Source organism: Nelusetta ayraudi, unplaced genomic scaffold (genome assembly GCF_046127955.1).
Source record: "Nelusetta ayraudi isolate G7.1 ecotype Tasmania unplaced genomic scaffold, CSIRO-AGI_Nayr_v1 ptg000018l, whole genome shotgun sequence".
Classification (NCBI taxonomy): Eukaryota; Metazoa; Chordata; class Actinopteri; order Tetraodontiformes; family Monacanthidae; genus Nelusetta; species Nelusetta ayraudi.
In genome coordinates this window covers 5436699-5462392 of record NW_027466068.1, presented here as the reverse complement: position 1 = coordinate 5462392, position 25694 = coordinate 5436699, and positions in this window count along the sequence as shown.

The window sequence follows — 25694 nt, the reverse complement described above, 5'->3', positions numbered from 1 at the left end:
GATGGTACATCGTGCAGACCCATTTTGGTATCAAGGGGGTTGGAATTGTTTTGCTGTTGTCCCTCCAAATGGTCAGGCACCGGCGCCATTTACGACTTTTGCTATCATTGACCTTTTGGGGTCAAAAGGGGGTGCCTGCTCCGCCAGCCAGGGGAGGGAGAGTGACCCTAGCAGCCGATCCCACTTGAGATCGCCCACCTACATCAATGCTATTGGGGTTCCGAGAGGTGTTCCAGATGAGTATAAATTGGTTGACCAGGTGGCGTCGGGATTTGAGAATATTCCAATTTTATCTGCGTTGTTCCCTGTCACCCCAAATAAAAACATAGATCGGATTAATTACATACATTATAATGTTCAGAGACTGGCTAACCTCACTCGGGATGCTGTTGCAGGTCTTTCAGAGCAGCTGGCGGCCACCTCGCTGATGGCAGTTCAGAACAGGATGGCACTCGATATGCTCCTGGCTGAAAAAGGTGGTGTCTGCTCTATGTTTGGTGATCAATGTTGCATCTTTATTCCTAATAACACAGCCCCGGATGGTTCAGTAACTCGGGCGCTAGAAGGCCTGAGGACTTTGTCAGAAGAGTTGAAGGAAAATTCGGGCATTGATAATCCTCTGGGAAAATGGTTAGATAGAATGTTTGGAAAATGGAAAGTGATTATTGTATCTGTATTAATCTCATTAATTTCAGCTGTAACTAGTTTAGTTTTGTGTGGTTGTTGTTGTATTCCGTGTATTCGCTCATTATGTAATCGACTTATTGTTACTGCATTAGAAGGTAAACAACCCCCACCCTACCAAATGGCTCAATTTCAGAAGGAGAGGGCGCCATTGATGGAGGATTTGGAAGAGGAGGCAGTTGTTAAGGTGTTCTGAGGTGGTTTATGGTTGGCCTAGTGGAGGCTAGGCCAAAAGGGGGACTGTTGTGATTCTATATTTAGTTTAATGCATTATAGCTGTGAGAGTTAGTATATTAGCAAAGATTGTATGTATGTGTTAGAAGTATTACAGTTAGTTAAATGTTTAAATGTAATGAATGTCAATACATTTGCCCATTCTTATCAGTACCATTCAGAACCTCGGAGTAAAGACAGATACTGTTTGACTGATTAAGCCTCAGGAACAGTGACTTGGGGTGATCAAAGTGGGGGTGAACACAGAAACTGCATTTGTTACCCCCCATAAAGTTTGTGACCCTTTCAGGCACGGGAACACAAACTTTTCACCTCAGGGTTTTATGGCAGGAAAGTTTCCAGCAGACCAGATCGAGAGGAGGATGGACTATTTGGCTCCCGGCCAAATAAGGACTTGTTTCCTGCCACAGATTAGCCTAAAACGGGGAAGGCTACACCACCGGACAGCCAATAGGAGGACGACATGGAAGAAGACATCTACATATTTTATTACTGTTTGTTTCTGTATTTAAGATGGCGTAAGGGACAGATAGATCAGACTTGGCATCTGATAACACATTGTTGTTGTTAGGGTTAAGCCTCCGGAGCTCTGTACCAAGTATCTTGTTTTTTCTGTTACTAAAACTTCTTAAGATTTCATTTGTCTACTATTCTCTTCATTCAACGAACACGCGGTTTGGTAGCATGAGATTGGATAGAAGAACCAAACCAACAAAGGAAGCCGCGAGCATTGCGCACTGATCCAGGATAGCTTTCACCTGGCTTGATGGCTCCGTGTCTTCTCATCCTGGATGGCTTTTAGTGCGACCCATGAAGCCTGGACACACGTGTTGTGGATTGGTTGAACGCTGAAGGCTTTGTGACTCATCTTGGATGACGCAATCCTACTTTGGTGCAAGGGGGCCCAGACAGCAACATCATCAAGAGCCAGTAATGGACTCCACAGTGCAGCACTCGTTCGCTCACCCTCCCTCTCCCATTTTATTCTGTAGTGCCAGATTCTGAAGTTGATTTCACTTTGATTTTCAGAGTGATGACACCCTGGAAAAACTCTCCATCACGGCACACCTGACAATATCTCGCGACACACAAACACTGGTTGACAGGAACGGGTGCTCATCAGAAAACGCTGGCAGTGTGTTTCCCGTGTCTTACTTCCGGTATAAAGTTCGCTTCAAAATTACAACAGAAATACTACCGAAAGATGCCAGTAGGTGGCAACGACGCTCTATAAATGCTTCTCTTAATGCAACAAATAAATGAAATGACTTTCATACATACACCAACTGCTCTTAACCTATTTATTAAACAATTTAAACTTAAAGGCTTCTTTGTTGTTTCACCTTAACAGAACACTAATAATAATAATAATAATAATAATAATAATAATAATAATAATAATAATAATAATATTAAGAAATTGTCATTTACAAAACGTGCACATTTCTTTTAAACTTAAGTGTAGTTGTTTTCCATATCTATTGACGCAAATGACGTTAACCTTGCAATGAACGCAGCAACACTTGTACCTAATAACACTAATGATACAACAAATACACGTCAAAATGGTTGCAGTGAAATTGGACGCTTTTAATCATATATCAGTATATAATATATAATATAATATATAATATATCATATATTATACGATTGTATAAAGCGCTTTGAGACGCCTTTGGTTGTGATTTAGCGCTGTACAAATAAAAGTTTATTATTATTATTATTATTATTATTATTATTATTATTATTATTATTATTATTATTATTATTTTATATGTTTTGGCTCTTGCCAAGTAAAATTTCAGGAATTATTCTTTGTTTGTTTAGAATGTCGGACATGTATTCAGCGCTTTGTGATGAAGAGCTGGATGCCGTCATTGCAGAAATCCAACTCAGTCACCCAAACACAGGGTACAGAATGATGAGAGCATTCCTTCATGCCAGGGGATTACGAGTGCAAAGTAAGTTTGATATGAAGTTGATCCCCACATGAATGTATTCAGTAATCTGTATTGTGCATCAGTTTAACCGAAACAAACAAATATAATTACCTTTATTTGTATAACGCTTTCCGTACAAAATGTAGCTAAAAGTGCTTACATGGATGATTAAAAAAAGAATGGCGGTATATTTAAAAAAAGAAAGGGGGGGTATTTAATAAATGAAATCATACCTTTTGTCAGCATTATCTGTGTTAACACGGATTTGTGCCTTTAATATTTTATGTAGTTTGTCTTTCTTTTTTTTTTGCTGTTGTTGTAGTTCAAAGAGTACGTGATTCCTTAAGAAGAGTGGACCCAATTGGGACTGAAGTGCGAGCCTTGGCCAATTGCACACTAAGACGGAGGCAGTATTCTGTTCCTGCACCAAATGCAATGTGGCACATAGATGGAAACCACAAATTAATACGGTATTTTTCAAAACTGTTTTTAAATACTTGAACAAATGAGACATTGAGATTTTCTACCCACTCCAAATCTTTTCACCTTTGTACCATACCTTTTTTGTGTCAAATAAGCTGTGCATGAACCTTTTTCAATTAGCTGTCTGATGCCTTATATATTTTAGATTTCTCTTTCCATCTTCTCTCCCTTTTTTACCAAAAGCTGGAGATTTGTCATTCACGGTGGAATAGATGGCTTTAGCCGTTTAATTGTTTATCTGTCTGCTGCAATAAACAACCGAGCATCCACAGTGTTGGAAACAGGGGCGGTCCTAGAATTTTTTTCTTGGGGGGGCAAGCTCGGGGCACAGACTGTGGAAGGGTGGCACACCGGAATGACAGTTGTTTTGTTTTTTTAAATGCCCTATGCCTTAGGTAATAATAAATGGTAGGCGGAGGTATGAATAATAGAACTATTTTATTTACCCAAATAATGCACAAAACAGTGTATCATCCAGCATTTAGTAATCTTATCTGACTGAGTAAAATGCTTTTTGTTTGTTTGAGTGGGTTGATCTGTGCTCCGGGAGAGTATACTGGTGTATCTAGTACTAGTAACCTAGTATTAGTTTCAGCAACATAAACAAGTGTTTCATAGGTATCTATGTATCTTTGTTAACTTATAGAGATGGAAACCAACAACTGAGTTTAGTTATGAATGTTTTTTTTTTTAAATTCATAACAGATACAAAGTGCATACACATGAAAAATCCCTTTGTGAGAATTATATTCAAGTTACCAAAGTTTGACTTATATTACAAGTACACAGTTTATATGTATTATTTACAAACAGGATTATGACAGCTGAATACGCTTGTTTTGGTGTTGACTACCTGCAGAATGCTGAATTGCAGATGATGGGCCCTCAACCTCATCATTGGGAAAAGTTCCTGGGAAAAGTTGTATAAATTACTCATAATGTCAATACAAGTATAACATCAACTAAACTTTTAATACTTATTCAAATGTTATCGATTTTAAAGACACCCTGCTTCCTTTCTTGACATTGTGGACATATCCTATTCACTTCATTTAAGCGTCTTATGTTATAGGCCACTTGTCTATCCATTAGCTCATAAAACAACAACCACACTTCCATTCAGCACCAATAAAGAGCATTAAAATAGACATAAAGTAATAAAACAGAATGTAATTAGATTAAATTAATATTGCCCATTCCACAGTCCAGAACAAAGCAGAGGTGGTGTGCGACTTTGAGTGTGACTGATTCAGGATGCAGTGACTGTAGTGATGGTGAGGTGAAGCCTCATGAGGCATTGAACCACTTGAGCCAACTGGTTCGAAGCTTCATGTGCACACGAAACCACCTACTGGCCAAATGTACAATCACAGGCAAGCTGTGTCTGAACCACGTGTGATGCATTGAATTTTTGTGTCTGTTATGTCTGTTGGGAATGACTATGAATTGCAAAAAATGAATGACCAAATCATTTCTGTACATAAATTATATATATATATATTTTTGTTTTTTTTTCTCACTTATTTATGATTATTTTTATCGGTACTGATGCCAGTGGTTATGGGGATGCTCCAAACAAATTTTGTTGTTAACTTTGTTCAACAATGACAATAAATAAATAACTTGACTTGATAACTATGTGTATGATACATTTTTTGAATGTATTCTGTTTGTGCAATTTTTTTCTGAAAATGGCATGGGTGTAATCAGGCAGATGACAGTGAAAGTGATTGTGGGACTTGGAAAAGGGCATAGATCAGGGGTGCTCACACTTTTTCAACATGCAAGCTACTTTTAAAATGAGCAAGTCAAAAAGATCCACTTCCGATAAAACAGGAAAACATATTCATTCAGAAATATATTTGTAGTCCAATGATAAAGAAAGAAAGAGGATTAAATGGGTCAACATGTTCCCATGTGCATTTATGCTCATCATTGCACAGAAAATTCATGGTTTAAAATTGTTTAGGTTATATCTGCCTATGTTTGATTTTATCAATAAAAGTGTGTTTACGTTAAGATGTTTTGCTGTATAGTTTTGTGTTTTCCAGCGCATAGGTTAGGGATAATTGGTGTGTGTGTGTGTGTGTGTGTGTGTGTGTGTGTGTGTGTGTGTGTGTGATGCAGACGTTTTGCCAGCAGCATCTCCCAGGATCTTCGGCGCGTCTGCAGTGCGTGCGCATTTTGAAGCGCATTTTCCGAGCGAGGCGTCTCCATCAGTTTACGCCAGGATTGCAAGCTCACGCGACAACCCCGGTAGTTTTGCGTGTAAAACAACAGCGAAACTCTTTTTCCTGTCCCTGTCTGGTCTTTATTTGATCTGAATAGTGCCGAAGCCGATACGTCACATTTACCCTGGACACCCTTGTCCAGGGTGTCCCCTGCCTTCGCCCCAAGACAGCTGGGAGAGGCTCCAGCAGACTCCCGTGACCCTGAGTTCGGGACTAAGCGGGTATGGAAAATGAATGAATGAATGAATGAATGTAAAGCACAGCACATATAAGAACAAAATCCAGCACATCGTACATTATGACCAAAATCAACCAGATCCACCGTGTTTTCTAATCCTGCCTGAACGATTCTACCTGCTGTAATTGACGCGGATCTCTCTCTCTCTCTCTCTCTCTCTCTCTCTCTCTCTCTCTCTCTCTCTCTCACACTCACTCTCTCTCTCCATGCGATCGACCCAAACTCCCTTCGCAATTGACCAGTAGATCGTGATGGACGTAATGGGCACCCCTGGCATAGATGCTTGTGTAACATGGACATTAATGTACAGGACAGGGGGCTCCATCCTATCACCTCTCCTCTCCTCACTCTCTCCCTAAGCTCTCAAAGCTATCTCCAAACTAAACGCTATCTAGTCTCAAACACTCCAAACTATAAACACGATCCAAAATCTAGTAATCCAAACTCTCTCCAAATCTCAGTTGACTGCAACTCTCCTACAATAACCCCCATTTTGAATGGAGCCTGAGGGGTCTATATAAACCGTTAAAATATGAATTGCAGATATATATACATATATATATATATATATACATATATATATATATATACATATATATATATACATATATATATATGTATACATATATATATATATGTATCCACTGAGACTTACCGTCTGTAATGTGTCTTCCACAGGTCCGGTACGGGTCATGGACTACGAGGAGTACGACGACGAGTACTTGCTCTTCCAGCAGCTTCTCAACGACACCGCCAACACCTCTGAGCCGGGTTACGTGGTCAGCGACCCGGTCCAGCTGTGTCCCAGGACCGGCGTCAACCACTTTGGCGCCAGGATCATCCCAGTCTTCTACTACGTCAACTTCCTGCTCAGCTACCTCGGCAACGGCTTGGTGCTCTTTGTCATCTACAAGTACGAGAAGCTCAACACCGCCACCAACGTCTTCCTCCTGAACCTGGTCCTGTCCAATGTCCTCTTCACCTCCAGCCTCCCCTTCTGGGCCACCTACCACCTCTCGGAGTGGATCTTCGGCGAGGCGCTGTGCAAGCTGGTCAGCGGCGCCTACTCTGTTGGCTTCTGCTACCTGACCGTGGTGCACGCGGTCCTGGCCGCCAAGAGCAGGAGGAGGGCGAACGCCGTGGCGGGAACGCTGACGGTCTGGCTGGTCAGCGTGGCGGCCAGCGCCAAGGAGTTTGTCCTGCAGACGGTGTGGGAGAGTCCGTTCGACGGGCTGATGTGCGAGGAGGCCGGGTACCCCGAGAGCACCGTGCTACCAGCAGTTCCTGCTCTTCTTCCTGCTCCCGCTCTTCATGGTGATGTACTGCTACACCGGCATCACCGTCCGCGTCCTGTCCACTCGGCTGAAGAACAAGTGCCGCACCGTCAAGCTCATCTTTGTCACCGTTTTCACCTTTTTCCTCTGCTGGACGTCCTACAACGTGATAGTCTTCCTGCGCGCCCTCGAGCTCTCCGGCCCCAGCCGGGGGGGGCGGCTCATCGTGTGCCGCCTCGGAGGCCACGGACTATGCGCTGTACGTGACGCAGAACGTGGCCTACGTGTACTGTTGCGTCAGTCCCGTGTTTTACACGTTTGTGGGCAAGAAGTTCCAGAGCCACTTGAGAAAGCTGCTGGCCAGGAAGCTGCCGTGCCTCCACAAGCACATGAGCCTCAGCAGCCAGAGCAGCAGGACCACGTCCCAGAGGACCGCACACTCTGTCTACTAGTGCCCGTCTCACACACACACACACACACACACACACACACACACACACACACACAGAGCCAGTTGTTCCCACCTAGACAGTAAGCGCTGTATATCTAGAAAAACATACTAGCAGTTCATGGACTAAGTCTCAATCCAGGGTCTGCATCCTTGGAAGGAAGCCTCCATTGTCTGAAGGAAGTGTCCTCCGTCTGAAGGAAGCGTCCTCCGTCCGAAGGAAGCGTCCTCCGTCCGAAGGATGCGTCCTCCGTCTGAATGAAGCGTCCTCCGTCTGAAGGAAGCGTCCTCCCAAGGACCCGGCCCAGAAGGACCGACCCAAACCCCACCTCCCCGGTAACCTCACGGGACGGTCTAGCCTTGGGCGTACTTCCTGGTTGCGTCACCGCCGTTCCCTCCTGCTGGCCAACCCCGGAGTGTGGTTTTCATAGCATCAAGCTCACCATTGGTTGGTTGGATGTTCAAATCAGTAAAAACCCTGCGTTAAAAACTGAAGATTTGATGTGAAATTTCAATACTTAAATTTATACGCGGTGTCTTTGCGCTAATGGCGCTAATTTCAGCTGACTTCCCAGGATCCCAGGATGCTTTGCAGCAGCAGCACGCAAAGCATCCTGGGATACAGAAGGAGGTGAAGGATAGTAGTGGTGTAGCCTTGGTGCTAACAGTAGGGAGCATTTGGAGCGTCGTTCTGACTATTGGGAATTGGGAGGAGCCTTCAGCGCAGTGCGGTGACGCAACTTCCTTTCAAATTGCAGCCTTCCAAGGATGCAGCGCCTGAACTGAGCCACAGCCATGGATTGCTGGTGACGTACGGGGTCACGTGACCCGTTCACTGACCAGTGAACATGGCGTGGGGATGTGTGTGAAAAGTACACAATTATTCTTTGGGTTTTGAACTCAACGGTTTGTTGTGTTGTGTAAACCTTGTCAGCAGTGAGTTGTATCAACTATTATCAACTACTACAAATAGATCAATAAATACACACATTTTATGGACTGAAATGTGTTTTTCTGATGTGGGCTGTTTGTCCTGGTGTGTTTCCAGAGGAAGTCCTAGATCCTTGTGGCTGTAGGGGGAGTAGGAGGCTCAACGTTGGCCTTGACAAAGGACAGTGGTGACCTTGTCACTGCTGAGCTCCACTCAGTTTGTTCAAACACTGGGTTTGTTTTTACCTAACCCTGATGGAGCCTTGCTATGAGTGGAACTGTGACACACGAGAAGGCTTTACTAGACAGAGGGGGTGGGGGGTAGCGGAGCAGCAGCAGATGGATGCAGTGTTTTGGTGAGCCACCTCATAGGAGGAGACAATGTATCCTGGGATATCATGGAGAAAACGTGTTGCTGTAATGTCAATGGAACCAAGTCAGTGTCTGTGAAGCCCCACCAGGGTGTTGAGCTACGAGAACAGGGGTGACATGACAGACCTGCATCGAGTCGGCGGGCCACCGAAGTTATGTTGACGGGGGGGGGGCAACTCCATTGGGACAGACCTCTACATCGCGGTCGAACGTGATATATGGATAGATGGCGGTCAAAATGCTATTTCGCCGGTGATAGATAGTGTGTGTTGAATACATACATTCGTCACTGTATTTTGATTTACCTTGTATGTATATCTATACTGTTGGAATCATATATTTAGTTTAGATGTTAGTGTTGAATAATATAATTAGTTTAGATGTTTGTTTATAATAACATGATTATTAATATAAAGCTGTTTAATCATTTGGCTGACCTACTCATAGAGAAAAGGCATTGTTGCAGGAGTCACACAAAGAGCTCAAGAAGGAACAAAGGGAAGAACATCCCTCACTAACTGGTGACCCTGGGGGAGCAGAGGGTGACCCTGGAGACCAGAGGGTGACCCTGGGGGACCAGTGGGTGACCAGAGGGTGACCCTGGGGGACCGGATCACCCTGGGGGAGCAGAGGGTGACCATGGGGGACCAGAGGATGGACAGAGAGCTAACTGACTTTGCGACCACCATAAGACTTTATAACCCGGTCATTTACAGGGGGGAGAACTCATGATCCATCGGAGGCACGGGGGGGAGGAGCCTGTGACCTCAGGCATGTTGTGCACTGTATTATTTCAACAGGTCACGCTGGAACCAATGATGGATCATTTGGCTCCCTGCCAAATAAGGACTTGTTTCCTGTTGCACTCAGTAATCAGAGACTTGGATCAAAGGCTGCCCCAACATCCAATGAGGCTTGGGTCTGGAGACCAGGCAGCCAGTCAGAAGAGGACAACACCTGGGAGTGTTTGCATGTTTTCTTTCTGTATAAAAGGACTGGGTCAAGGGACAGAGAGCAGTCAGACTTCATGCCCTGACAATACTTTGGTGTTGCTAGGGTTCTGAACTGGGCCCAGAGCTCTGTATAGTTGTACCCTCAATTGATTTCTTTACTAAAGACATATTTAAATTGGCATTCTTCTCCTGTGACTCTTCATTCAACCAACACGCGGATCAGCAGCACGGCACAAGGAAATCTGATCCAACAATACATAGAGAGAGAGAGAGAGAGAGAGAGAGAGAGAGAGAGAGAGAGAGAGAGAGAGAGAGAGAGAGAGAGAGAATTTTGTGTATACAACATTAATACAAACAAAGTACCGTAAATACACCAGGGATTGACAGAAAAAAAAAAAAGATAACCTTAATCAACCGATGTAGTTTGGCCTAATAGAGTTGCCGTATGTGATGTCATTGGCAGTCGCCCACCGGACAGAGGCGACTGCCAATGACGTCACATACGGCAACTCTATTAGGACGGGGTTTGCCCATGTCTGTACTAGAACCACCCAGAACCACCAGGGTGTTTAGCTCTTAGAACACCCTAGAAGCTCCTAGAACCATCCAGAACCACCCAGAACCACCAGGGTGTTTAGCTCTTAGAACCCCCGAGAACAATCCAGAACCACCAGGGTGTTTAGCTCTTAGAACCCCCGAGAACAATCCAGAACCACCAGGGTGTTGAGCGCTTTATTGCAATGACTCTGCAAACACTGAGACACCTGAGTCAAATGATACAAGTGTTGGTGAAGATGCCACATTTCACAGCACATTGAAGCTACTAACATAGATCTACATACACATTAATCTACCTAAACATGCAAACACAAGCAGGTGGAGATTTAAAGATACTGCTCAAGAAAAAAGGTGCATTAAACATTGATGGACTTATATGGGTACGCATACAAATATATATTTATTAGTGCTGGGACTCTATTAAAGAAAATAATCTAATTAATTATGGTCTTTGTAATTGGTCAAACCTCTGACCTTTGACCTCTATCAGTCATGGTTGACCTCCAGTGCTCACGCAGTGCTTCACTGGAAGGCCAAGAACAATCCAAGAGTCCATATGTGGCACTGCAAGGTCCACCAGTGGCTTCTGGGACGTCTCTCCCAGTAACCACAGCAACGTGTAGGGAGAAGCAGTCTGCCAGCCACCAGGCTCCACTGGGGTCAAAGGTCGTGACACGCAGTTCTGTCAGCCACCACTAGATGGAGCTCTCCTCTTCACTCTCCTCCTCATCCTCCCTCAATACCTCTCCCACCTGCAGCAGAAATAAAGTCTCTTGAAAAGTATTTTTCACCTCGAAAATGAAGATGTTATAGAAGTCTGAAGTGAGAGCAGAGCAGTGTGTTGTTGATGTGTGGAACCTTCATGCTGAGATGTTCCAGCCGTGGATGATGAGAGCAGAAGCAGTGGTTGTGTTGCTGCTGCCTTCATTGAGCAGCTGCTCCAAGTCCTGCTTCTTCCACTGAGGATTCAGCTCCACCAGTGGCTTCTGGGACGTCTCTCCCAGTAACCACAGCAGCTTGTAGGGAGAAGCAGTCCGCCAGCCACCAGGCTCCACTGGGGTCAAAGATCGTGACACGCAGTTCTGTCAGCCACCACTAGATGGAGCGCTCCTCTTCACTCTCCTCCTCATCCTCCCTCAATACCTCTCCCACCTGCAGAGAGAAGAAGAGACAGCAGGAGTCAGGACTCACAGTCCTTGAACGCATCATCACACAGACGTTGACTGTTGATGGAGATGATGGAGTGACTGGTGAGAAGAAGCAGACTCTCAGTCACATGTCAAGTGTGGAACATATGAAGGTCATGTGACCATGGAGTGTTGGACTGATACTGAGGCCTGATGAAGATGAACTGATCAATAATTGAGGGGTGAACTGAGAGAAGAAGCAGTTTGGCAGCAGATGTTGGATGAATGAGGAGCAGCTGGACGACACCATCCTCCTCTCACACTGTGACTGGGAACACTGGACCTCTGCTGTGGGATCAACTGGCTTTGGTGCTGGAACCATCATCCACTGCTTCCAAACCAGTACTGACCTCACAGTCTGCAGTTGATAGTCTCTGCTGTGGACAAGATCCATCAGTGGCTTCACTGATGAAGCCTTCAGGTTGTTCAACCTCAGGTCCAGCTCTCTGAGGTGGGAGGGGTTGGACTTCAGAGCTGAGAGCAGCCAATCACAGCTGAGCTCTGACAAACTGCAGTCAATCAACCTGAATAGAGAATAAATGATGGAGAGTTTATAATGATGGAGAGTTTTTCCAGGGTGTCATCACTCTGAAAATCAAAGTGAAATGTCGACTTCAGAATCTGACACTACAGAAAATGTCACCTTGAAATTAAATCCTCAGTCTAAAACTAATGTGTGTTGAAATGATGTTTGGTCACATGACCACTGATGAACAGAATGAAGTTTTCATATTTCTGGATGTCATTTTGATATGAATCAACCTTCAGTTCAATGTTTATTCAACATGTGTGATGAAGTGTGTTTGGTGCTGAAACCATCATCCACTGGTTCCAAACCAGTACTGACCTCAGAACCTCCAGTTTACAGTCTGGACTCTGCAGAAAACCACTCAGCACCTTCACTCCTGAATCCTGCAGCTGGTTCCAACTCAGGTCCAGGAGTCTGAGGTGGGAGGGGTTGGACTTCAGAGCTGAGAGCAGCCAATCACAGCTGAGCTCTGACAAACTGCACAACTCCAACCTGAATAGAGAATAAATGATGGAGTGAGTGGAGTTTTCATCACTATATGAAATTAAAAATATGAATGTCTATAACACTGTAATGTCCATTAAACCAATCAGAAGCACAACAATAATACTGAAATAATGAATCACCACAATAAAATATTTTATATCAACCTGCTTAGTCATGTGACCACTGATCAGCTGTTAACAATGTTGGAATTCATTGATTCATTTTGCCTCAAAGGTTCAGTGTGTAAAATCAGTGCAGATTTATTGCTGAAAGCTTCATATACAACCGTCAATATAGTTTGAAGTCTTTGATTCGTAGAAAATAAAAGTCCTCTGCTTTTCCTGCCATTAGAATGCTTCTTTCTAGAAACAGACAGAAGGTCAAAGGTCGTGGCCATCTTGCACTGCCATGTTTGTAGGCGGCTGGTTGGGAAGATGAGTTTGAGAGACAGTTTCATATTGATGGTTGGAGGCTGGAATCCTCTAATAAAGCAAGTGCTGAGAACAAATGGTTATTAAGTGACTGAAATGCAGTGGAATCTTTTCTGCATCTTGCTCATCAATACTGAACTGACTGAAATGATAGAACCTGCATTGACCCTTGACCTTCTGCTGAGTCCAGCTGGATCTATCTACAGTATCTAAGTGCTCATACAGGTGGCTAATGCTAGCGCTAGCTGAAAATCATGCTAGCACTGGACTGTCTGCTGTGACTATGACTGATTGTGATGCTAATAGATGGTTGTAATATTTGTATTTGTGTTGATGGAACTTTATCATTATACAGAGAACTAGACACCTTTGCTGTCAACCACATCCTTTATGATGCTGGAAGGCTACCGTAGTTCACTGGCAAGAAGGGGAGAGGGAGCGTCAGCAAGTAAGCACTGCAATCTGATGGCACTAGATGGCAGGATTTTACATACTGGACCTTCAAACCCAGTTTCACTCATTTCAAACACAAACCAGTGACTGGAAATTGAATTTCCAACAGCAGTAAAGTGAAAATCATGACAACAATAACAAGAGTGATAGAAGTTGTAAAGTGAAGAGGGTGAACTGACCTCAGAGTCTCCAGTTTACAGTCTGGACTCTGCAGAAAACCACTCAGCTCCTTCACTGTTGAATCCTGCAGCTGGTTGTCACTCAGGTCCAGGTGTCTGAGGTGGGAGGGGTTGGACTTCAGAGCTGAGAGCAGCCAATCACAGCTGAGCTCTGACAACCTGCACCTCTCCAGCCTGAATGTAGAATAAATGATGGAGAGTTTATAATGATGGAGAGTTTTTCCACGGTGTCATCACTCTGAAAATCAAAGTGAAATGTCGACTTCAGAATCTGACTCTACAGAATAAAATGGGAGAGGGAGGGTGAGCGAACGAGTGCTGCACTGTGGAGTCCATTACTGGCTCTTGATGATGTTGGTGTCTGGGCCACCTTGCACCAAAGTAGGATTGCGTCATCCAATATGAGTCACTAAGCCTTCAGCGTTCAACCAATCCACAACACGTGTGTCCAGGCTTCATGGGTCGCACTAAAAGCCATCCAGGATGAGAAGACACGGATTCATCAAGCCAGGTGAAAGCTATCCTGGATCAGTGCGCCATGCACGCGGCTTCCTTCCATAGACCCCGGTTATGGAGCTGGGATTAACAGATTGGCCATCTTTGACCTCCTCATAAGCCTCCATGAGGATTTGCACCTGGGACGGGGATTCAGACTCTCAAACTTTCTTTTTTTTTGTAATTTATTGTTTATTTGGAGAAGCAAGTGTACAGACATTTCTCTTGCGTACAATATAAAGTCCACATCAAGTGTGGATATGAAAATATAATTGCTAATAATACTCCATTCCTTTTAACATAAAAAAGAAAGAAAAAAAAAACTAACAAAAAAAAAAACAGTAAAATGTGTGTCATCTCATGAACCAGTCTAGCAGTGTGTATCATGACAATGATTTTACAGAGCAGTCAAATTCAGTTTACAGAAATTACAGCTTTTATATATTCCGTCCATTTTGTCCATATCCTGAAAAAGGAGTCTCTTTGACCTTTAAGACAGAATGACAATTTCTCTAGAATGTAAATATTCTGAACAATATCAATCCATTCATCAATTGTAGGTGCTTCAGTCCTCAACCATTTTCTCGGGATAGTTTTTTTGCTTGCTGCCAGAAGCATTGCCATGAGTTTTTTATCTGACAAATTCCAGTTATCCCATGAGATGTCTCCTAAGTACAGGACTTCACATTTACAAGGAATTTTCTCAACAAAAATGTTATTTAAGTGCATGCACAGTTGATCCCAGAATGGTTTGATCACCGGACAACCCCAGAAGATATGGTAATGATTTGCCTTGTCTGTCTTACATTGTCTCCAGCAGGTAGCACTGTTGCTGTGATGTTTTTTCTGGGCAGGGGTTACAAAAAACCGAACAATGTTCTTCCAACAGAATTCCCTCCATGAATTGGAGCTTGAGGTCGTCCATTGAAATTTGTGAATCTTTTCCCAGCTTTCAACTGAAATAATTAAATTTCCTTCTTTTTGCCATTTATTCCTTATGTAGTCTGTGTCAACTTGTTTGTACAGCTGAATACCATTGTATAACTTGGAGACAACTTTAGTACAGGAACCTGATTTCAACAATGACAAAAGCACTTCTAAGAATCCTGGTCCAGCTGTTTCCCAAGTTTCTTGTAGATTATGATTATAGTAAGACCTAACCTGCAGATATCTGAAGAAGTCATCCTTCTCCAACCCATTTGACCTTTGAAGTTCTTCAAAACTCTGAAACACCCCCCTCTTGATAAATGTAATAGGTGGTTAATCCTTTTGAGATCCATCCCTTGAATCTCCCGTCATTCTTGTTTGGTTTAAAAGCCGAGTCAAAAGCGCACCACTTGAACATTTTGATCTGGTTACCTAAATGGCAAATTTTCACTATTCTTCTCCAAGAGTTTAGCATTGTGTATAACATCGAGTCATGCGGTATCATCAAATCATCTTGTAGTTCTTTGTCCATCAACATCGATAAGAGAGGTACACCTTCCACTGAGGAACTCTCTATGTCTTTCCATCCTGCATTGTATTGTGGACAGCATAGATAGATTAATGGTTTCAGTTGAGCTGCAAGATAATATGGGAAGACCCAACCCCCCTTTCTCTTTCTTCAACTGCAGTGTTCTGTACCTTATTCTGGCCTTTTTCCCTTGCCAGATATATTGTGATATTAATCTGTCCCACTCTGTAAATTGTTTCTCTGGAATCAAGATAGGTAAGCACTGAAATAGATATAACAAGCGTGGACTGACTCAACTCTGGAGTGTAAATTGAAAAAAGGGATCACATTCCATCTCTGTATGTCTATTTTTAGTCTTGATGGTAGGGGGCCATAGTTGGCATCGAAAGTCCTGGAAAATTCTTTTGTTAGAAAACCCCCCAAATATTTTATGGAATCCGCCTCCCAATTCCATCTATACAAACTCTTAATTTTGTTTGGAGGGACATAATTCAGTGTTAAAACCTGAGTCTTGTTGATATTAATCTTGTAACCCGACAATGAACCATATTCCGCAATCATCTCCATTAATATGGGTATAGTTTTAGTTGGATTTGTTATAGTTAGTATTAAATCATCAGCGAACAGGGATAGCTTTTGTTCACCAGAGGCCATCGCAACTCCTGTTATGTCAGGCCTCTGCCTTATCCATTGGCTCAAAGGCTCTATAAAAAGGGCGAAGAGGAGAGGTGAAATACAACACCCCTGCCTCGTACCTCTTTCCAAAATAAATGATTCCGATAGATCTCCGTTAATTTTTATCTTAGCTGATGGTTTCTCGTACAATGCCGCCAATACATCAATTAAGGACTGGTGGAATCCAAATTTATGCAACACTTTATACAGAAATGACCATCTGACCGAGTCAAATGCCTTTTCTGCGTCCAAACTCAGCATTGCAGTTTCTATTTTGTTTTGTTCTACGTGATTCAAGATGTGAAATGTTTTTCTGGTGTTGTCCTGAGTCATTCTGTGTTTGATAAAACCCGTCTGGTCCTTATGTATTATGTCGGGTAAAATCTTTTCAAGCCTCTGTGAAAATATGGCAGTAAATAATTTATAATCAATATTTAACACACTCACTGGACGGTAGTTACCACAATCCAATTTATCCTTCCCCTCCTTAGGAATTACTGATATTATTGCGTCTCTCCATGAAGGAGGGATTATTTTCTCTTTCAAAACGCAGTTAAACACTCTCAATAAAGTAGGGATTAACTGATCTTGCATTTCTTTATACCACTCGGAGGTAAAACCATCCATTCCTGGGGATTTTCCTCCTTTTAACTTTCCAATAACTGCTCGTAGTTCTTCGTCGGTTATCTCCGATATTAATTTTTTATTTTGTTCACTCGTGACTGTAGGGAGAGTCAGGTGGGAAAGAAAGATGTCTATCTGATGATCGTTGTTTAATTTGGGTTGGGAATATAAGGTCTGATAAAAGTTTTTAAAACATTTATGAATATTTCCCAGTCCTGTCTCAACACCATTTGTATTTGTGTTTCGTATTTTATAAATAGTTCTATCTGACTGTTGTTTTCGTAATTTAAATGCTAAGAGCTTGAGCGATTTCTCCCCCCCTTCATAATATTTTTGTCTTGTAAGGAGAAGTTTCTTTTGTATCTCTAGTGTGTTTAACTCATCCAATTCTCTTTTCACTTCCTTGATTTTAATATTTGTTACCTCCCGGAAGGTTTTAGAATGCTCCTGTTGGAGTTTCCTTAACTCCTCCTCCAGTTTGTATTGTTTTTGTAATCTCATTTTCTTTTCGTTTGAGGAGATCGCTATTATTTTACCCCTGATCACCGACTTTAACGCGTCCCAGAGTATTATTGGCCCCACCTCTTCATTGTCGTTTTCATCCAAGTATCTTTTAATTTCATCTTTCAAATTATTTTTAATAATTTTATTTTTCAGCAAGTTTGTGTTAAACCTCCAGAGAGTGAATCTGTTTTTCTTAGTCAGAAAAAAAGACATATAAATTGGACTGTGGTCCGAGTTAGGGCTCTGGCCGATTTCACATTTTTCTATCCTATGAATATCATCTTTGAGCATGAAAAAATAATCTATGCGTGAGTATACTTTGTATGGAGGGGAGTAATGCGTGTAATCCCGACGACATGGATTTTTAACTCTCCATACATCCACCAATCCAGTTTCTTCTAACATGTTTCTGATTCTTTTACTGATAGTTTGTGTATTAGATTTTCCATCAGACGAATCCAAATTCGGGTTTAATCTAACATTAAAGTCCCCGGCATATATCAATACCCCTTGACTTTTTGTTACTGTCATTTCAAATATGTGTCTATAGAAGGTCCAGTCGCTACCAGGTGGAGCATAAACATTAATAAGAGTTATCAGGACGCCATCAATTTTCCCTGTAGTCAAAACAAATCTGCCTTCCTTGTCTTTATGTTCTGCAATATGTTCATAGTGCAGGGTACTTGATATTAAAGTTGCCACCCCTCTTCGCCTCCCCGAAGCATGGGAAGAAAAATACACATATTTATATCCCATCTTATTCAACTTGGCATGTTCGGAATCGTCTAGGTGGGTTTCCTGCAGAAAAGCTATTTGGACCTTTTCTTTCTTTAATTTAGATAAAATCTTCCATCTTTTTATCGGATTATGCATCCCATTTATATTGAATGAAACCACCTTCAGTTGTTTTCTTTCCATTTAAGTGATGTCTTCCATTTCACCAATCACATTGGAGAGCCCCCTCAAGCCCACTAGAACTAAAAGAACATGAACAGATAAAGCAAGAACATACATACTCACTGCACAATGAAAAAACAAAAAAACAAAAAACAAAACAAAACAAGCTCGGCTTCCAAACAGGGGTCCATAACCTAGACCCTGTTGAGCTTCTTGGTGACAGCCCGGAAGGGAATGTCCTCCCAAATCTATTGGTGAGGGCCCTTCAGGTGGCAGCAGCACAGTTCCGGATGGACCCTGACGAACCTTTTTGTGAAACTATCATCTTTAACTTAGCCTATGTAGAAATTTCTATCTGAGAAGTGTACCTCAAGAGGAAAAACATGGTATCCTTCAGTTCTCAAGGAGCTGGTGGTGATGTTCTCCTAAATGCCCGGAGCCTCTCTTTGTAGTTGACTTCTCTTGAAGAGCTGGAGGCGCCTTTCTCTCTTCTCCCTCCTGTCCTAGTCCAGGTCAGCCGCTCGATCTGCTCCTTCAGGGAATCAGGTGAACTGATGACTTTCACTTTGTAACCTCTTTTGACCATGTCCTCCGTAGCCTCCTCTATGTTGTCATAGGTTCTGGGCCCTTCTTCATATCTCACTCGCAATCTCGCCGGAAAAAGGGTCTGGAACGAGACCCCGTTCTCCTTCAGAGCCCTACGAACCTCCGTATACTCTCGTCGTTTTCTGAGAATGACTGGTGGGTAGTCGTGGTCGAGATTTATTCGCTTTTCACGCCAAAAGAGTCCCTTTTGTTGCCAAGCCTTGCGCAGTACAGACTCTTTCATTTTGAAGCTCGAAAACCTCACAAGTATTGAACGTGGTGATACATTCTTCGGGGGTTGCGGTCCCAGCGCCCGATGTGCTCTTTCTATCCGCACGTCTGCCGCGTTCTCGACCAGACCGAGCCCCTCTTTCAGTAAGGTCTCCACAAATGTAGTCATCGACTCCGAGTCATTCTCGGACCCCTCCGGAACACCGTAGATCCTGACATTTTCCCGACGAGATCGACTGTCTAGGTCCGTTAGCTTTTCTTCCAGCTTCACGTGTAACTTTAGCAGCCCGGTTAACACTTCCTCCGTGTTTAGAGTCCTCTCTTCATTTTTCTCCACCCGCTCCTCCACTTCGCTGATTCTTGCATTCGTTTTATTAATTTCCTCCTTGATAGACTTCAGTTGTTTGTTGTTTTCCTGACGGAAACCTCTCAGTTCTTCTAGTAACACTTCTAAGCTAGCCATCTCGTCCTCGCTTCTTCGTTAGCGCGTGGCTTCACGGAGTTAGCTGTAACTACTTCCTTTCTCTTGCCGATTGTTATATAGAAGCAGGGGCTTCGTTTGTCGTCTTACCCCCTCTGTACGTTTACCGTGGTATGTGGAAATTATATTACTCAACTGGATGGGGGTAGGTCTGTGATTTCTTCGGTTCTTTCGGGAGCCGTTCTATCGAGCTACCATCTCCATGAGTCTCCAGACTCTCGAACTTTCAAAGCTCGCGAGCTTGGAAGCCCAGACTCCCAGGTCATAGTCATGCGCACCAAGCATTCAGCATAAGGGATCTTCCCTTGGCCAAGCAGCCAGGGCGCATGATCAATTGGAGGCATAGTGACAGGACCGTCCACTGTCACAAAAACAAGCTCATGTTACTCTTTGATGTGTCTTCATCTTTCTATGGGATGTGTATTTTTATATAGGATGCATGGCAAAGTAGAAGTCATGTTAGAAATTATCCAATGATTGCAATATGATCTCAACTCATTTCTTTATCATGATTGAAATGAAATGATTCCAAAGCTTGAAATAATGACAGTGGCTGGAGATGATAACAATGTGCAGTGTTGAGTGGAAGAAGCACTGCCTTCCACTGGTGGTGACTGTTGACTGAGACAAGGATGAAATAGATCCTGGAACTCAGCCTGGTCTGGAGCAGCTCACTCCACACAATAAATCTCCACGGTAACTTCTAGCAGAACATATCTCACTTCCACCTATCCCACTGTTGTGCAACCACATCAAACATCAATTGATCCAGGATAACCAAGATATCCCGGCTTAATCCCTCATCCTAGTTTCCTGCAACAGGGCCCAGTCAAGTGAAAATCATGACAACAATAACAAGAGTGATAGAAGTTGTAGAGTGAAGAGGGTGAACTGACCTCAGAGTCTCCAGTTTACAGTCTGGACTCTGCAGAAAACCACTCAGCACCTTCACTCCTGAATCCTGCAGCTGGTTGAGACTCAGGTCCAGGTGTCTGAGGTGGGAGGGGTTGGACTTCAGAGCTGAGAGCAGCCAATCACAGCTGAGCTCTGACAACCTGCAGCTCTCCAACCTGAATGTAGAATAAATGATGGAGAGTTTTTCCAGGGTGTCATCACTCTGAACATCAAAGTGAAATGTGGACTTCAGAATCTGACACGACAGAAACAGAGAGGGAGGGAGAGAGGGTGAGTGAGTGAGCGCTGCAATCTGAAATCTGACCACTAGATTGCAGTATTTTACACACTTGACCTTTAAACCCAGTTTCACTCATTTCAAACACAAACCAGTGACTTCAAATTGAATTTCCAACAGCAGTGAAGTGAAAATCATGACAACAATAACAAGAGTGACAGAAGTTGTAGAGTGAAGAGGGTGAACTGACCTCAGAGTCTCCAGTTTACAGTCTGGACTCTGCAGAAAACCACTCAGCTCCTTCACTGTTGAATCCTGGAGCTGGTTCTGACTCAGGTTCAGGTGTCTGAGGTGGGAGGGGTTGGACTTCAGAGCTGAGAGCAGCCAATCACAGCTGAGCTCTGACAACCTGCAGCTCTCCAACCTGAATGTAGAATAAATGATGGAGAGTTTTTCCAGGGTGTCATCACTCTGAACATCAAAGTGAAATGTGGACTTCAGAATCTGACACGACAGAAACAGAGAGGGAGGGAGAGAGGGTGAGTGAGTGAGCGCTGCAATCTGAAATCTGACCACTAGATTGCAGTATTTTACACACTTGACCTTTAAACCCAGTTTCACTCATTTCAAACACAAACCAGTGACTTCAAATTGAATTTCCAACAGCAGTGAAGTGAAAATCATGACAACAATAACAAGAGTGACAGAAGTTGTAGAGTGAAGAGGGTGAACTGACCTCAGAGTCTCCAGTTTACAGTCTGGACTCTGCAGAAAACCACTCAGCTCCTTCACTGTTGAATCCTGGAACTGGTTCTGACTCAGGTCCAGGAGTCTGAGGTGGGAGGGGTTGGACTTCAGAGCTGAGAGCAGCCAATCACAGCTGAGCTTTGACAAACTGCACCTCTCCAACCTGAATAAAGAATGAATATTTGATTCCTTCCATGGTGTAAATGTCATATTCAGAGTCATTCCTCCCTGTTGATGATCCAGATGTGCGGCTGTTGGGATCACTGAGTCATTCCCTCAAAGGAGTCATTGTGCCAGTGTGTTGTCAACACAATAACAACAGCAGTGTGTCAGTCAGTGTGCAGCCAATCAGCAGTGAAGATGGAAAATAATCAGTGAGTCCTTTGTGTGCTTGTGGCTGTTTTCAGTCATCAGAGTCTCGTTACAAGTCAAACACATTCAAAGGACAAGATGAAGAAATACTGCTGCACTATTAATCTGCCTTCACAGGATCTTCTGCTCAGTCATGTGACCTTCATCACCAATCAACAACTTCCATTGAGCTCTCAAGTGACTGGAGACATTTTCCACACTTTCTTCCACCATCCAAAGTCTTTTCTGGCTGCAGATTGTTGACATGAAAATATCAACAACATCCACTTTGTCTAGATGAGTCTTTAATATCTGCTTCAAAGTCTTCACACTGAGCAGCGTTACACACCAGTTGTCATCTGCTGACACACACTGTCCACCAGTAGAAAGCAGGAACTGACCTGAGAACTTCCAGTCTGCAGTTTGGACTCTGCAGTCCAGCACAGAGCAGCTTCACTCCAGGATCCTTCAGGATTGTCCAGCTCAGGTCCAGCAGTGTGAGGTGGGAGGGGCTGGACTGCAGAGCTGAAGACACCACTGCACAGTGAAGATCTGAGAGTTGAACACTGAATGAAGGAGAGCAGAATGAGAAGTTGCTGCTTCCATCATCATCACCATCATCATCATCATTACCATCATCATAATCTTCATCACCATCATCTTCATCATCATCATCATCATCACCACCACCACCATCATCATCTTCATCATTATCACCATCATCATCTTCATCACCATCATCATCTTCATCACCATCATCATCATCACCACCATCATCATCACCACCTCCATCATCCTCATCATCGTCATCATCATCATCATTACCATCATCATAATCTTCATCACATCATCTTCATCATCATCACCACCACCACCATCATCATCTTCATCATTATCACCATCATCATCTTCATCACCATCATCATCATCACCACCATCATCATCACCACCTCCATCATCCTCATCATCATCATCCTCATCATCATCATCATCATCATCATCACCTCCATCATCATCATCATTATCATCATCATCAACATCATCATCACCACCATCACCATCATCTTCATCATGAATGATTGAAGAGTTGATTTTGGTTGACAGTGTAAATTCAATCAATCTTGTGCAATCAACTGACAACAATGAAAAAGAAGCTTCCCAAACAAATGTGCACATTATAAAGACTCACAACAACAAAAACATAACAACTGTGTGAAGGAAAAAGCAGCAGGCTGAAGCCCAAGCTGATTCTTGCCTCTCCTATACAGTCCATAAGATTAGCTGGAATAATTAGTCAGACAAAATCAAAAAGGAAAAAAAGAGAAGTGCAACTCAACAAAATATGCAATATGCTTGACATTATTCTTCATCATTGACTCACAATTCAACACACACACACACACACACACACACACACACACACACACACACACACACACACACACACACAGTGTTTACATACCTTACTAAACGTATCACAGCCTTCCTGCAGTTCCTCACAGCTGGAATCAGTCTCAATCTTCCCTCCCAGGTTGTGTTGTACTTGCTGGGGTCCAACTCCTCCATAACCTCCTCTGACATCTGCAGCATGTAGGCCAGAGCTGAACACTGGATGGCTGAGAGTCCCTTCTCTGATCTGTTCTCTGACTGCAGGAACTCTTGGACCTCCTGATGCACTGACTGATCCTTCACCTCCAGCAGACAGTGGAATATGTTGATGCTTCTGTCAGGAGAAACATCACCAGTGTTCAGCTCCTTCAGGTTGTTGATGACCTTCTGTAAGGTTCCTGTATGATTGTCAGTGAGACCCAGCAGGCCTCCTAAGAGTCTATGGTTGGATTCCAGACTGAGTCCATGGAGAAAGCGAACAAACAAGTCCAGGTGACCGTTTGGACTCTGCAGGGATTTCTTCATCATCTTCTGAAGGAACTCATCCAGGGATTCTCCAGAGTGACCATCTTCTGTCCTCTTCCAGTTGGTGTGACAGTGGAAGCTGAAGACTGCAGCCAGAAACTCCTGGACGCTCAGATGAACGAAGCAGTAGACGGTTTTGTGGAAGATCACACTCTCTCTTCTGAAGATCTCTGTACAAACTCCTGAGTACAAAGAGGCGTCAGTCACACTGAGACCACACTTCTCCAGGTCTTCACTGTAGAACATGATGTTTCCACTCTCCAGATGTTCAAATGCCAGCTGGCCCAGCTTCAGAAGAAGCTCCCTGTCAGCCTCCGTCAGCTCCTGTGGACCTCCTCCATACTTGTGCTGCTTCCTCTTGGTCTGGACCAGCAGGAAGTGTGAGTACATGTCAGTCAGGGTCTTGGGCAGCTCTCCTCTCTGCTCTGAGTTCAACATGCTCTCCAGAACTGTGGCAGTGATCCAGCAGAAGACCGGGATCTCACACATGATGTGGAGGCTCCTGGAGGCCTTGATGTGGGAAATGATCCTGCTGGACACATCTCCTCTATCTCTGAACCTCCTCCTGAAATACTCCTCCTTCTGGTCATCGGTGAAGCCTCGTACTTCTGTCAGCCAGTCCACACATGACGGAGGGATCTGATTGGCTGCTGCAGGTCTGGAAGTTATGCACAGCAGAGCCGAGGGAAGCAGATCTCCTCTGATCAGGTTTGTTAGCAGGACGCTGACTGACTTCTTCTGAGTGACGTCAGTCACCACCTGGTTCTTCTCAAAGTCCAGAGCCAGTCTGCTTTCATCCAGGCCGTCCAAGATGAAGAGAAGTTTGCAGACATGCAGCTGCTCTGCTGTGAGCTTCTCTAACGTTGGATGAAAAACATGGAGAAGCTCCAGAAGACTGTCGTGCTGCTCTTTGACCAAGTTGAGCTCCCTGAATGAGAGAGGAAGCACCAGATGAAGGTCCTTGTTCTCCAGGCCCTGGGCCCAGTCCAGAGTGAACTTCTGCACTGAGAAGGTTTTTCCAACCCCAGCGACGCCGTTGGTCAGCACCACTCTGACTCTGAGTCCCTGCTGCTCAGGTGAGGCTTCAAAGATCTGGCTGCACCTGATTGGACGGTCGTGGAGGCTCTTCTTGGTCTTCTTGGTCTCCATGGTCTCAGAGGTCTTGGTGGTCCTCTTGGTCTTCTTGGTCTTCTTGGTCTTGGTGGTCCTCTTGGTCTTCTTGGTCTTCTTGGTCTTCTTGGTCTTCTTTGTCTCTGTGGTCTTCTTGGTCTCTGTGGTCTTCTTGGTCTTGTTGGTCTCCAGCTGCCTGACCTCATGCTCTCTGTTGACCTCCTCACTCAGTCCCTCAGTGATGTAGAGGTCAGTGTAGATGCTGTTGAGGAGGGTTTGACTTCCTGCTTCTTCACCTTCAGTCACACGTTCACATCTCCTCTCCAGACTGATCTTCTGCTGCTGTAGAAGCTCCTGCAGACCATCATCAGCCTCTGGAGCAGAGAAAAGGTTGGAGAAGAAAACATCAGTGTGACAGTGTGAGCATCATTTTCTCTCCACAACTTTTCAGCTGCTGTGGTGAAGCTGCTGTGTGACTGTTTGCTCTCAACGTCCCTCAGTGAATCTTCTCACTGGAGGTCCTGACGTGATCTCAGAGGGAGAAGTGAAGGAGGTGCCGGTGGACAGTCTTACTGTGATCAGTCTGGCTGTGACTGGCAGGTTGCAGTGCTGCTCCACACTGAAGACACGAGGACTCACCTGATGGAGCAGACCGGTCCCAGAATGAGCCAATGAACCTTCTGTATAATGAGGACGTCCAGCTCATCCTGGCCTGCTGCTGCTGCTGCTGCTGCCGCTGTAGAAGCTCCTTCAGCTGCTGCTTCTCACCACCAGGACTCCCCTCCGTCTTCCTGTGGAGACACTTTGGCTTTGAGTGAGTGGATCAGTTGTTGGTGTCCATCACTTGTCAGCTGTTTTTCTGACTCCATCATTAGTTGGATG